Consider the following 13,905-nt stretch of genomic DNA (forward strand, 5'->3'; position numbering starts at 1 on the left):
GGAAGGTTGCAGCAGCCTTCACTGTGTTTGAGAGCAGCGTGGATTGAGTGTCTTATTTCCAGCATAGGTGCCACGTTTCCCAGCACTGCTGAGGGGAAGCTGTTTCTGAGGACCTGCCAAGTGCCAGATTCCCCGAAGGCCAGAATCTGATCTGGTGCCCAAGTCTCTGGCTGCAAGACCTACAATCCCAGGAAGGAAACAAAAATAAATTTCACTCTGGGTGTGAATAATTGGAATTGGGGAGACTGTAGCAAATGAGGGTGGACGTGCCCATTTTAAAAACATCCACAAACATTGCAATCACTATGGCTGTATGAGGTCAAGATGCCTGGAAATTCTTAGGATCTCCAGGACTGTGTCACTCTCTGACCAAGGTCAGTGGCAGAGCAAAGAATGTAATGTTTATCTTGATCTTGTACCTCCTGGATGTAGATTTTGTGACCAGCCAGAGCTTCTGATGACTCCCTTGCAAACAGCCTCACTGCTTGCCAGTTTTTCTTAGTGCCAAGGAAGAGGTTCTCCTCACAGGGCATTTGGAGAGAGAGGGTGGAGTCAGTCTGGTTTTCCAGTAGAAGTGCGAGACCCGGATGTTGCATTGGAGTCATGTTTTATAGTTTCATTGAGGTGTAGTCAACATGCAACATACTGCACATGCCTAAAGTGTATGGTTTGCTAAGCCTGAATATATATATATATATAGACCTAAGAATCATCTAGCCATGCTCTTGGACATACCTATCCTCCAAAGTTACCTCATGCCCCTTCCTAATACTTCCTGTCTCTTCCCTAGGTAACCATTGATTTACTTCCAGTATGGATAAATGTGTCTTTTCTAGAATCTTCTTTATAGTGGAACCTTAGAAGTTTATTATCCTCTGCTGTCTTCCATGTAGCTTTATTTTGAGAATCACTCCTGTTGTGTGTATAAATAGCTCGTTCTCTTCATGGCTGAGTAATGCTCTGATGGATATACTGCAGTTTATCCATTTATCTTAATTGCCTTTTGTCCCCCCCCCCCAAATTCTAAGTATTCAAAACAAAGCTGCCACAAATATTAGTATAAAGTCTTTACATGGACATTTTGAGCTGAGGAAATTTCTAAACAAAGTGTTGAAAGTGTAGCCTTCTCTCTTACCATTTATGGTAAAATGTGATAGGGAAGAGATAAATGTAGGGAAGAATTATTAAGCAGAAAAGACCCAAGACTTGATGATTCGGGAAATTCTTATCCTATTTTAGTTGCAAAAGACATTGAAAGGAAGTGATTCATGGTCAGAAAAGCATGTTCTGGAGAACTAGCCACAGGTGTGGCTGTACAGCCTTCTGTAGGATCTCTGCTGGATCAGAAGAGCAGAGTATTTGGGCACATGAAATTTCTTTGAAGAGATTGTGACTTAGCAGGTCCCCTCTGCAACCAGGGAGCACCTAAGAAGGTCAAAGGCATCTCGTGGCCAGCTCAGCAAAAGTCAAAAGTAGATACGGGATCATTCAGGAGGAAAATCCATGGACCAACTCTTGTCTAATGGAGTGAATCTCTGGTATATACACAAGAGCCACAAAGCTCTTGAGAAATTCGTTCTAGTAGAAATAACATTGGATCTTAAAGGGACAGAGTATGAAATTAGGACCTCCGATAGTCTACACACATGAAACTGGCTCAGCAAATTACTAAATTGCAAACCTTTATTACCTGTCATGGAAAAGGAGGGCAGAGTGGAACCCAGGTGGGGAGCTGAGAGCCCAGTGACCAGAGCCCTGAACCACAGAATATATTCCCGGGCCTTGATACCTAAAATAGTTTGCTAAACTTGATTTCAAAATTCTTTGGGTACTTGTGGCTTTACTTATTTTTCATTTTCTCTCCTTTCGAAACAATGTGTATGTTGTTATCCTAGGTCTGTCTATTCTACCATTTTATTTTGGGAGCAGGTACCTTGTTTTTTAGTTTCAAAGATCCACAGATGGAGAGGATTTGAGCCCCGGGATGGATTATATCCAGACTCTCACCCATACGTGATTTAGACAATTTAGATGAGATTTGGGTTTGATACTGTAGTGGAAGAAGATTTTTTGTGATCTTAGGATGGGTGTAATATATTTTGCAAGTAGGACAGATAATGAGTCTGAGGACCAGACAGCGAACTGTAGATGGAATCATTCTCCCAAAGATGTCCATGCCCTAATCCGCAGAGCCTGGGAATATTCCTGTAGATGGTCATTGGGACTTTGCGTGTGTAATGTAATGCACTTTTTGGTGAGACTTACCAGGTGGACTCCATGTAATCACACGAGTCTTTGAAAATAGAACTTTTCCCAGCTGCAGGGAGAGAGGCAGACAGAAGAGTCAGATATGGTTGTATAAGGCCCTGTGATTGCCAATTGCTGGTTCTGAGAATAAAGCCAGGAGCTAAGTTGAGCACCACCCATCTGATAGCCAGCATCTTCAGTCCTGATTCAGCAAGATCAGGGCAGAGGATTGAGTCACAGAAAGAGCTCTTTGAAGAAATTCTATGACTTTGCAGATCCCCTCAGTACAACCCAAAAGCACCTTGGAAGCTTAGAGCCCTCCATTCTACAACCACATGGAACTAAATTCTGCCAACAACCCACACAAGCAGGATCTGATTTCCCGGAGCCTCTAGAAAGGAACACAACCTGCGGACTTCCAGGCACAGCTGGAGCCCCAGGGCCTGTGGGAGAACGCGGGCAGTGCACTGCATCAGAGGTGTGAATGCCAGGGTGGCACTTGCACTCAATGAGGCTTCGGTTCAGAGGAAGGAAGCCAGAGCCTAGAAGTCCCAGACTGCTGGCTTAGGGGTGGGGTGTCAGGTGGGCACCCTGGCAGAGGCCAGGCAGAGCTCGGGTGTAACTGGCTGTGCCTTTCATAACTGGCTGTACCTCTGTGGGCTCTGGCCTCCAGGTATGCCTGCATCTCCCCTCCACCCCCTGCAATCCCTAGCAGCCCGGCTCTGGGGATCTTCGTGTGCCCTGTTGGCCCAGCCTGGGAATTCCCTCCTCACCTAATGGCTCCTTCACAGCAGCGTTGACCTTGGCCCTCTTGCGCTGTCAAGACGCCCAGCGCAGGTGGCTGTCCTGGCCCTGTTCTGCACCCTTGGCCTCCCGCTCCCTCCATGGCCCAGCTTCCACGCCGGCTCCTGATCCTACAGTCCCCACACTACTTCCATCCTCCCCCTGTGTCCCCAAGGCTGTTTCCCTTGCCTGCTCTTGCACCCATGTCTACTTCACCCCGGTGTCTATAACCCACCTCCTGCCACCTGCAGCACCACTTGGTGCCCCTGTGCCTATCCCTGGCACCTCGAGGTTTTGGCTCTTCTCTGCCTCCTGAGCCTGCCGCAAAATCACTCCTCCCTCGCCCTATGGCACAGAGGAAACCCTGAAATAAGAAATGTAGTTCTGTTAGGTCTGGGGTGAGAGGAAGTGGTCCAAAGGACCCAGAAAGCTGGGGATCTCTGGGTGGTGAGGTCATTCTGGGGTTTGAGGGAAAACTTGAGGTTTGTAGTACCAGTGTGAACAAGAAGGCTGCTTCCCATTCAAGGAGCATAGGGGCTTTTTCCGTCACAGGTGTACCTAATTCAGGGTGTCTTACTGGGAAGACACTAAGTGATTTCCTAGGAACAAGTGAAGCTCCATCCTCTGGGCAGATACTCCAGTCTTATCATCAGAAACTGTTCTCACACCGTGACGATTTCATTCTCTGGTTTTCTGGGGTTTTTGTTTGTTTTTCTGCCTGGCAAAGATGCTCATTTATTTCCTTTCCTGTTTTCTGGTCAGTGTCTTTGGTCTTTGTTTCCAGCTGTTCAACAGGTCTTAAAATAATTCTTCCAGAAATTCAGGAGTAGCCCCTAGGACACTGCTTCCCAGGAAGGAAACTGGAATGGAACCTTATGATTTCCCTCCCTTATAGGCTGGAGACAAAAATCAGGATATAAGACTAATGTGACCAGAATTTAGTTGTAAACGGGTAAGGAGCTAGAGATTGGGGGGGGGGGTGTAACAAGGGAAGAGGAGAGGCAAAGAACTGAGGAGAGATCCATTGAAACTGTTGACCATGTCCATATCTATACAAGTGCGAGTGAAATATCTGAGGTTTAGGAAAGCACCACTAGAGGGCAGTATACTGAATAATTTCTGCAGCTCCTGTAGGGCTGGGTATCATTTATGTTCTCATCTGCCAGTGTGGAAACATCCATTATACTGTATACAGAACAACAGGTAGAATCCTGAGCAATCTATCACCTAGATAGTGGGACTTAGTTAAACACAAACTAGCTTTTGCTCTGGACTCAACTGAAAAGAATTAAAAGCAAACATTCAAAGGAAAACCTGCTACCAAGTACCTTTAGTAAAAGCCATGCCCAAACCTGACACTATTTAAAGGGATACAAGCAAATGCAGCACTTACCAATGTAATGTTTATCTTGTCTGGCACCCAATAAATTTACCATGCACACAAGGGAGCATGGATGTAAGACATATAGCGTATGAACATAACAAAAATAGAAGCAAGCACTAAAATGACTGAAAAGATAAAACTAGACAGTAAATATCCTGCTTTTCTTGGAAGGATGGGAAAGCCAAGAACTTGATTAAAAGAGAAATAGTTGTAAAAACAGATATAAAAATAGATCTATGTGGAACTTACAAGGAATATAATATCTAACAAAAAATAACACTGCATGGTATGAAAATCAGATGAGATATTGAAGAAGAAAAGATCAGGGGCGCCTGTGTGGCTCAGTCAGCAAGGCATCCGACTTCGGCTCAGGTCGTGATCTCACGGTCTGTGAGTTCAAGCCCCACATTGGGCTCTGTGCTGACAGCTCAGAGCCTGGAGCCTGCTTCAGGTTCTATGTCTCCCTCTCTGCCCTTTCCCCACTCATGCTCAGTCTCTCTCAAAAATAAATAAAAACACAAAAATTTTAAAAACCAGTGAGTTTAAAGGTGTCATTATGCAAATAAACCACATAGAAAGGGAAAAAAATGAACAAACAGCAATAGTGATTTATAGGAAAATATCAAATGGTCTAATATACCTGTATTTGGTATATTAGAAGCAAGAGCATACCAGGGAGGGAAGGAAGGAAGGAAAAGAAAAGAGAGAGGATGGGAGGAAGGAAAGGAAAGGAAAAAAATCTTGAGTCGTGCCTCTATAAAAGTAAAAAACAGAGACTGGTTTTTATACCAGTACCATACTACCACTTTGTTGTATAACTTGAAATCTGGAATTGTGATGCCTCCAGTTTTGTTTTTCAAGATTGCTTTGGCTATTCGAAGTCTTTTGTGGTTCCATGCAAATTTTAGGATTGTTTGTCCCAGTTCTGTGAAAAACTACTATTGGTATTTTGATAGGGATTGCAGTAAATGTGTAAATTGCTTTGGGTAGTATAGACATTTTAAGTATTTGTTCTTCTAACCCACAAGCATGGAAAGTCTTTACATTTTTTTCCATTATCTTGAATTTCTTTTCTAAATTAAAAAAAGAAGGTTTATTTATTAATGTTTTATTTATTTTTGAGAGAAAGAGAGAGAGAGCATCAGCAGATGAGGATCAGAGAGAGAGGAAGTCACAGAATCCAAAAGCAGGCTCCAGGCTCTGAGGTAGCTGTCACAGAGCCTGATGTGGGGCTTGAACCCACGAACAGTGAGATCATGACTTGAGCTGAAGTCGGATGCTTAACCGACTGAGCCACCCAGGCACCCCTAAAAATGTTTATTTATTTTTGAGAGAGAGACAAGGAGCATGATTAGGGGAAGCGACAGAGAGAGAGGGAGACACAGAATCTGAAGCAGGCTCCAGGCTCCAAGCTGTTAGCACAGAGCCCGACGCAGGACTTGAACTCAGGAACTGCAAGATCATGACCTGAGCTGAAATCAGATGCTTAACCGACTGAGCCACCCAGGCGCTCCAGAATTTCTTTCATCAATGTTTTATAGTTTCCAGAGTACAGGCCTTCCATCTTGTTGGTTAGGTTTATTCCTAGATACATTATAGATTTTGGTGCAATTATAAATGGGATTGTTTTTCTTAATTTTGCTCTTTGCTATTTTAGTGTGGATAGGAATGCAACAGATTTCTGTACATTGATTTTGTGTCCTGCGACTTTACTGAATTCATTTTTCAGCTCTAGAAGTTTTTTGGTGGAGTCTTTAAGATTTTCTATATATAGTATCATGTTACCTGTAAATAGTGAAAGTTTTAATTCTTCCTTACCAATTTGGACGGCTTTTATTTCTTTTTGTTGTCTGATTGCTGTGCCTAGGACTTCTAAGACTGTGTTGAATAAAAGTGGTGAAAGTGGACATCCCAGTCATGTTCCTGACTTTAGGGGAAAGGTTCTCAGTTTTCCACCATCGAGTATAATGCTGGCTGTAGGTTTTTCATATAAGGACTTTATTGTGTTGCGATATGTTCCCAATAGATCTACTTTACAGAGGGTTTTCCACCATGAATGGATGTTTTAGTTTTTCAGGTATTTTTTCTGCATTTATTGAAATGATCACATGGTTTTTATCCTTCCTTTTACTGATGTGACATAACGTGTTGATTGTTTTGTAAATATTGAGACACCCTTGCATCCCAGGAATAAATCTGACTTGATCATGATGTGTGACTTTTTAAAATACATTGTTGGATTTGATTTGCTAATGCATCTATGTTCATGAGAGACCTTGGTCTGTAGTTCTCTTTTTTGTGTGTGTGGTATCTTTATCTGGCTTTGTTATCAGGGTGATATTGGCTTCATAGAATGAATTTGGAATTTTTCCTTCTTGTATTTGTTGGAATTGTTTGAGAAGAATGGGTATTAATTCCTCTTTAAATGTTTGATAGAATTCACCTGTGAAGCCATCTCTTGTAGGCAGCAAGATGGGTCTTATTTTTTTAATCCACTCTGTCACCATGTGTCTTTTTATTGGAGCATTTAGTCCATTTACATTCAAAGTAATTATTGATAGATATGTATTTATTGCTGTTTTGTTACTAGTTTTGTGGTTGTTCCTATAGATTTTCTCTGATCCTTTCTTTTTTTTTTTTTTTTTTTAATATTTTTATTTATTGCTAGGAGAGAGAGAGAGACAGCGTGAGCAGGGGAGGATCAGAGAGAGGGAGATCCAGATTCTGAAATAGGCTCCAGGCTCTGAGCTGGCAGTCAGCACAGAGCCCGATGCAGGGCTCGAACCCACGAACCGCGAGATCATGACCTAAGCGAAAGTCGGACGCTTAACCGACTAGGCCACCCAGGCGCCCCTCTGATCCTTTCTTTTCTTGCTCTTTCATGGTTCGTTGGCTTTCTTTAGTGATATACTTGGAATTCTTTACTCTTTGCGTATCCATTATTGTTTTTGCTTTGTGGTTACCATTAGGTTTGTATAAAACATCTTATGCATGTAGCAGTCTATATTAAGCTGATAGTCGCTTAAGTTTAAACCATTCTTTACTCCTCCTCCTCACATTTTGGGTATATCATGTCATATTTTGCATCCTTTTATTTTATAGATCCCTGGACTTATTTTTACAGAAATATTTATTTTTACTGCCTTTTTGTTTTTCATTTTTCATACTCTTAATGGTCTTCCCTTCCCACTCAGAGTCCCCTTTAAAATTGCTTATAGGGCTGGCTTAGAGGTCATGATCTCCTTTTGTTTTTGTTTAAACTCTTTATCTCTCCTCCATTCTGAATGATAGTCTTGCTGGATAGAGTAGTCTTGGCTCAGATTTTTTTCCCTTTCAGCACTTGGAATATATTATGCCACTCCCTTCTGGCCTGTGAAGTTTCTGCTGGAAAATCCTCTGATAGCTATATGGGATTTCCCTTGCATGTAACTATCTACTTTTCTTTGGCTGCTTAAAATGTTTTTTTCTTTATTGCTACTGGTTACAAAACACAAGAAATAACAGGCATTGGCAACGATGTGGAGAAAAAGGAACCCTCCTGCACTGCTGGTGGGAATGCAAATTGGTGGAGCCACTGTAGAAAGCTGTATGAAGTTCTTCAAAAAATGAAAAATAGAACTACCCTACAATCCAGGAATCACACTACTGGGTGAAAGAGTATACTTACCTTGATGAAAAAAATTAAATGATTAAAAAATATATCAGAAGGTAGGAAGAGGCAAGGAGAGAATCTTCCCCAGAGCTTTCAGAAGAAACATGACCTTACTGACATCTTGATTTCAGACTTCTAGCCTCCAGAACTATGATAAATAAATTGTTGTTTTCAGCCACTCAGTCTGTGATAATTTGTTTCATTAGCTATAGGAAACTAACACATCAACCAACTTGGTCTAATTGATATTTAGAGTCTTTCTCTTGGGGCGCCTGGGTGACTCAGTCAGTTAAGCATCCAGACTTCGGCTCAGGCCATGATCTCATGGTTCGTGGGTTGGAGCCCTGTGTCGGGTTCTGTGCTGACAGCTAGCTAAGAGCCTGGAGCCTGCTTCAGATTCTGTATCTCCCTCTTTCTCTGACCCTCCCCTGAACACGGTCTCTCTCTCTCTCTCAGAAATTAGAAAACAAAAACAAAAAAAAGTCTCCAACAACAGCAGAATGTATTTTAAGGTCCACAAAGGATGTTCATCAAAATAGTCCTTAGCCCATAAAATCAATGTCAATAAATGTAGAATGGTTAAAATCATGAAACTATATACTCTAACCATAAGGGAATTAAAATAAGACTTCATAAAAGAATACTCTGAAAAAAATCCCCACATATTTAGAAATTAAAGAAAACATTGATAAACAATGTTTGGGTCAAAAAAGAAACCACAAGAAAAAGTAGATAATATTTTGAACCAAGTGAAATGAAACCTAATATTTCAAGACTTGCTATTGCTGAAATTAGAATAAAATGTATAGATTTTTTTTCAGTGCAAAAAGGTAGTTTTATTAAAGTACAGGGACAGGACCCATGGACAGAAGGAGCTGCACTGGGTTTGTGAAAAACAAGTGATCATTAAAATGTATAGGTTTAACTACTTAGTTTGGAAATTAAAAAGATAAGTAAATAACTTAAAACATTACAAAAAGAGCCTTATTTAGAAATATTTTATATATGTATATGTGTGTGTATCACATACATGATACATATATATGTATCACCTCACTGAAACAGTGATTTTGAAGAGACCAACAAACACCAAATAGAAGCAAGGCAAGATTTTATTTACGACCGGGCCAACCTGATCTCCTGATCTTATGGAGAAATGCAGAGAATGGCCCCAAACAAAGGTGGCAGTGAGCTTATATGGATCTCAGTAAGGCAGAATATGTCATTATTTAGTTAACCAATTACATTCTACAGCATACCATGGTAACCAATTGCATTGACACTCAGGTGTTAAGTTTTGGCAGAGACCTATCAGTTTTAAGTTCTTTGTCTTGAAATAACTAACCGTAATTAAACATTTGAGAAGCCGTGGGGTAGTGACTACATGATAGACCACCAGGGTAGAGTGGTGACATGGTGTTCTGTAACCTTGCGTACAGGGTGTGGGTGTGGTCAGCCAGAACAGGGAAGTACAAGCTTGCCAAGTGGATTTACAGAAGCAGAAATAGCATGTTAGTATTTAACCGTGCTTGAGGTTAACCTACAACACTCACAAGAGTTGTAATGTAATTTATATCTATGTATTATTGTATCCTGTTTCCTAAAATCTTAGGTATGTTTTGCATCTGTGTTCATATGGGTGTTGGTTTGCAGTTTTCTTTCAAATATTTTTTATTTTTATTTTAAAATTTTAAAAAATGTATTTTTTTTGAGACAGAGACAGTGCAATTGGGGGAGAGGCAAAGAGAGAGGGAGACAGAGAATCCCAAGCAGGCTCCACACTGTTAGCACAGAGCCCAATGCAGGGCTCGAACTCATGAAACTGTGAGATCATGACCTGAGCCGAAAACCAAGAATCAGTCGCTTAACCAACTGAGCCACCCAGGCACTCCTGTAGTTTTCTATTCATAGTATTGCTGGTTTTGGTATCAAGTTAAAATTAAAATCATAAAACTAGTTGGAAAGAGTTCCATCCTCTTTTTTTAAGAAATCATTTTAGTAGAATTGGAATTATTTCTTACTTAAAAATTTAAAAGAATTCACTAGTGAAGCTCTCTTGGCATGAAATTATGGTGGAAAAATTTTAAACTACCAATTCAGTGTCTAATAGAGGGCGTTTCAGATTACTCATTTCTTCAGTGACTCTGAGTAGTTGAAGTATTTCAAGAAAGTTTTTTTTTTTTTTTTTGGTCAAATTCTAGTTTTCATAGAGTTGTTGGAAAGAGCTGTTTAAAATAACACATATAATCTTAATGTCTTTAATCTATCTAGTACTATACCATCTTTCATTGTTTATATTGGTAATTTGTCTATTTTTTCTTAGCAATCTACATAGAGATCTGTCAACTTTATTGATCTAGGTAAATGACAGCTTTGGAGTTCATTGAATGTCTCTATTTTTATCATCTATTTTATTAATTTCAAATTTATTTTTAATATTTTTTATTTATTTCTAGGAGAGAGAAAGAAAGACAGCGTGAGCAGGGGAGGGTCAGAGAGAGAGGGAGTCACAGACTGAAACAGGCTCCAGGCTCTGAGCTGGCAGTCAGCACAGAGCCCGACGCGGGGCTCGAACCCATGAACCGCGAGATCATGACCTAAGCGAAAGTTGGACGCTTAACCGACTAAGCCACCCAGGTGCCCCTATTTATTTATTTTTAATGTTTATTTATTTCTGAGAGAGAGAGAGAGATAGTGTGAACAGGGGAGGATCAGAGTGAGAAGGAGACACAGAATCCACAAAGCAAGCTCCAGGCTCTCTGAGCTAGCTGTCAGCACAGAGCCCGACGCGCGGCTCGAACCCACAAACCGTGAGATCATGACCTGAGCTGAAGTCGGACACTTGACTGACTGAGCTACCCAGGCGCCCCAAAATATTTCCTACATAAACAGAAACTCTCATAACATTGATACAGTGATCAAAATGAGAATATTTAATGTTAATCCAATAGTATTATGTATTTCAAAGATGATATTAAAATGTTAGTTATCCTATCTTTTCAAGTTAAGAATGAAATCCACTATCAGTTACATTTTTTCTCATTTTACTTTAGATAGATTTATCCTAGAAATTAAAAAAAAAAAAACAGACCAAGATATTCAGGTATTATTTAAATGATTACTATTATTTACTATGACTATTACTATGATTATTATGTACATTGCTTACTATTAAACATTTTCTAGAGTTGATGAAGAATTAAATACAAAATTATGAAAGCAAAACAATTCTAATAAAAATCATCAAAACAAAGTACACTGAAAGACACACCCATATCATATTGCTCCCCAGTGAAAAGAAAAGGAAGATTGAGAAACGGCCAGGGAGGACAGAAAAGATGACCTAAAAAGGGATGTCCTTAAACAGAGAATAAAATTTTAAAACAAATAATGGAAAATAGAATCACATAATGTTTTGAAGATGTAGAAATAAAATTACTGTTGACTCAGAGTTGCATATCATTTTAAATAATCCTACAAGAATGGGATCATCATGAAAATATATGCAGAGAAATTCTCAGCATCTTACTATCAGCGATGCTATCAAAATGGATTTCTAAATTTGTACTTAAGAAAGAAAAGTTATGCTGGACAAGAACAAGATGTACATATGAATAAAAGCATTTGAAATGAAAGCATTCTAAAGCTTTGAAGAGTTTGGGGAAAGGAGCTAAAATAACTAATTTTATTTTAGTTTTAAAGATTTAATTTTTTTAACATTTATTTGTTTAATTTTAATTAAAAAAAAATTTTTAGCATTTATTTTTGAGAGAGAGAGACAGAGCACGAGCTGCGGAGGGTCAGAGAGAGAAAGGGAGTCACAGAATCTGAAGCAGGCTCCAGGCTCTGAGCTGTCAGCACAGAGCCAGATGCAGGGCCTGAACTCACAAATCATGATATCATGACCTGAGCCCAAGTTAGAAGCTTAACCAACTGAGCCACCCAGGCACTCCTAAAGATTTTATTTTTAAGTAATCTCTTCACCCAGTTTGGAGCTTGAACTCATCACCCTGAGATCAAGAGTTGCATGTTTCACCAAATGAGCCAGACAGGTGCCCCAATAATTCCTAATTTTAGATTCTGACACAACAGTGATGAAAGTGAAACTATACAAGGTAACCTCCAATAAAAGTAAGAAAAGGATCTTCTATACAAGTGGGGGTTGCATTGATTTTAAACAACTGAAGAGAGAAAAGACAGAGGTACATCAATCTATAATTATGAAAAAGTAAAGTTAGAAATTAATCCAACCCAGGGGCGCCTGGGTGGCTTAGTCGGTTAAGCGTCTGACTTTCACTTAGGTCATGATCTCACGGTTCATGGGTTCGAGCCCCGCATCGGGCTCTGTGCTGACTGCCAGCTCAGAGCCTGGAGCCTGTTTCAGTCTGTGACTCCCTCTCTCTCTGACCCTCCCCTGCTCACGCTCTCTCTCTCTCTCTCTCTCTCTCTCTCCTAGAAATAAATAAAAAATATTAAAAAAAAAAAGTTTAAAAAAAAATTAATCCAACCCATAATTTTTAAATTTTAAGTAGATTGACTTTTTATTTTAAATCTCTTGTTAGGCTTGTATAGATAGGGGTAGTCAGACAGGGTTTAATTGCTGAAGAAGTCTCACAAGATTCCAAATGACTGAAACCCAACTGCAGTATATTGCAGGGAAGAGAATACAATATAGCAAAAACATTTAAGAGTATCTATTCCAAGCAAGGCCTGGCCCACAGCAAAAGCTAGAGAAGCCAGATGTAGATCTGCTGGTCTTCTCGGTAAGTAGCTCTGCCTGACTTTACTCTCATCAGGAACCACTAACGTGTAGACAACACCTGGGAACAAGGGAACTCAGAATGAGGTTTATACACTTCTGGTCCTGCAGGCATATGCCCTCTGTGTACGCAGGTTCAGCAGCAGAGAGCCCCAGGCACTCACAGACCCCAGGCGAAAACATTAATAAAATCAATAAACTTCTGTGGACTGTTCCCATACTCCCCTTGAATTTGTAAGTACAAAGCAATACCAGTCATCAGTGTGTGGCACTCTCTGACCCAGAGTCACAGTAGTGCCCTGTGTTTAGCAAAATGGATCAGCCCAGGTCCACACCAGCTGGACTGAACTCACAGAACAGCCTACCTCTGTAACCATTGGCCTTTTATTGACCAAGACAATCATTTAAAAAAAAAATATTTCAAGATACTTTTTCTTAAGTAGGCTTCGCACCCAGGGTGGGGCACGAACTCACAGATCAAGACCTCAACCGAGAACACGAGTGGGTGGCCCAAATGACTAAGTCCTCAAGGTACTTTATTTTTTTTTAGTATTTTTTATGTCTTTTATTTTTTGAGAGAGAGAGAGTGTGAGCAGGGGCGGGGCTGAGAGAGAAGGAGACACAGAATCTAAAGCAGGCTCCAGGCTCTGAGCTGTCAGCACAGAGCCCAACGCGGGGCCCGAACCCATGAAGCGTGTGATCATGACCTGAGCCGAAGTCGGATGCTTAACTGACTGAGCCACCCAGGCGCTCCATGGTACTTTATTTTTAAAACAAATCACAACACTAAGCTTTTGATCCATTCTGCCAGTGTACAAGCTACAAACGCTTGCTCAGCAGCTGAGGGTCACTTTTCAGTAGCATGTTTGAAAGGTGAATAAACAAAACAAATATTCAAACAGTTTCCATAGAAACACAGATAAGTGACCCCATGTCCTAGTCTTCTGTGTTGTTGCATCTGTGTCAACACTAGTTACGAAGACATTTCAAAGCTAGCAGTAATTAAGTGAATCAGTCCCCCAGCGTCCCCCAGATCCCATAATTCAAGCTAAATCGAAGTTCACCTCCCAGGAGCGGCAC

This window comes from Hyaena hyaena, unplaced genomic scaffold, assembly GCF_003009895.1.
Source record: "Hyaena hyaena isolate Hyena2069 unplaced genomic scaffold, ASM300989v1 scaffold_787, whole genome shotgun sequence".
In the NCBI taxonomy this organism is placed as follows: Eukaryota; Metazoa; Chordata; class Mammalia; order Carnivora; family Hyaenidae; genus Hyaena; species Hyaena hyaena.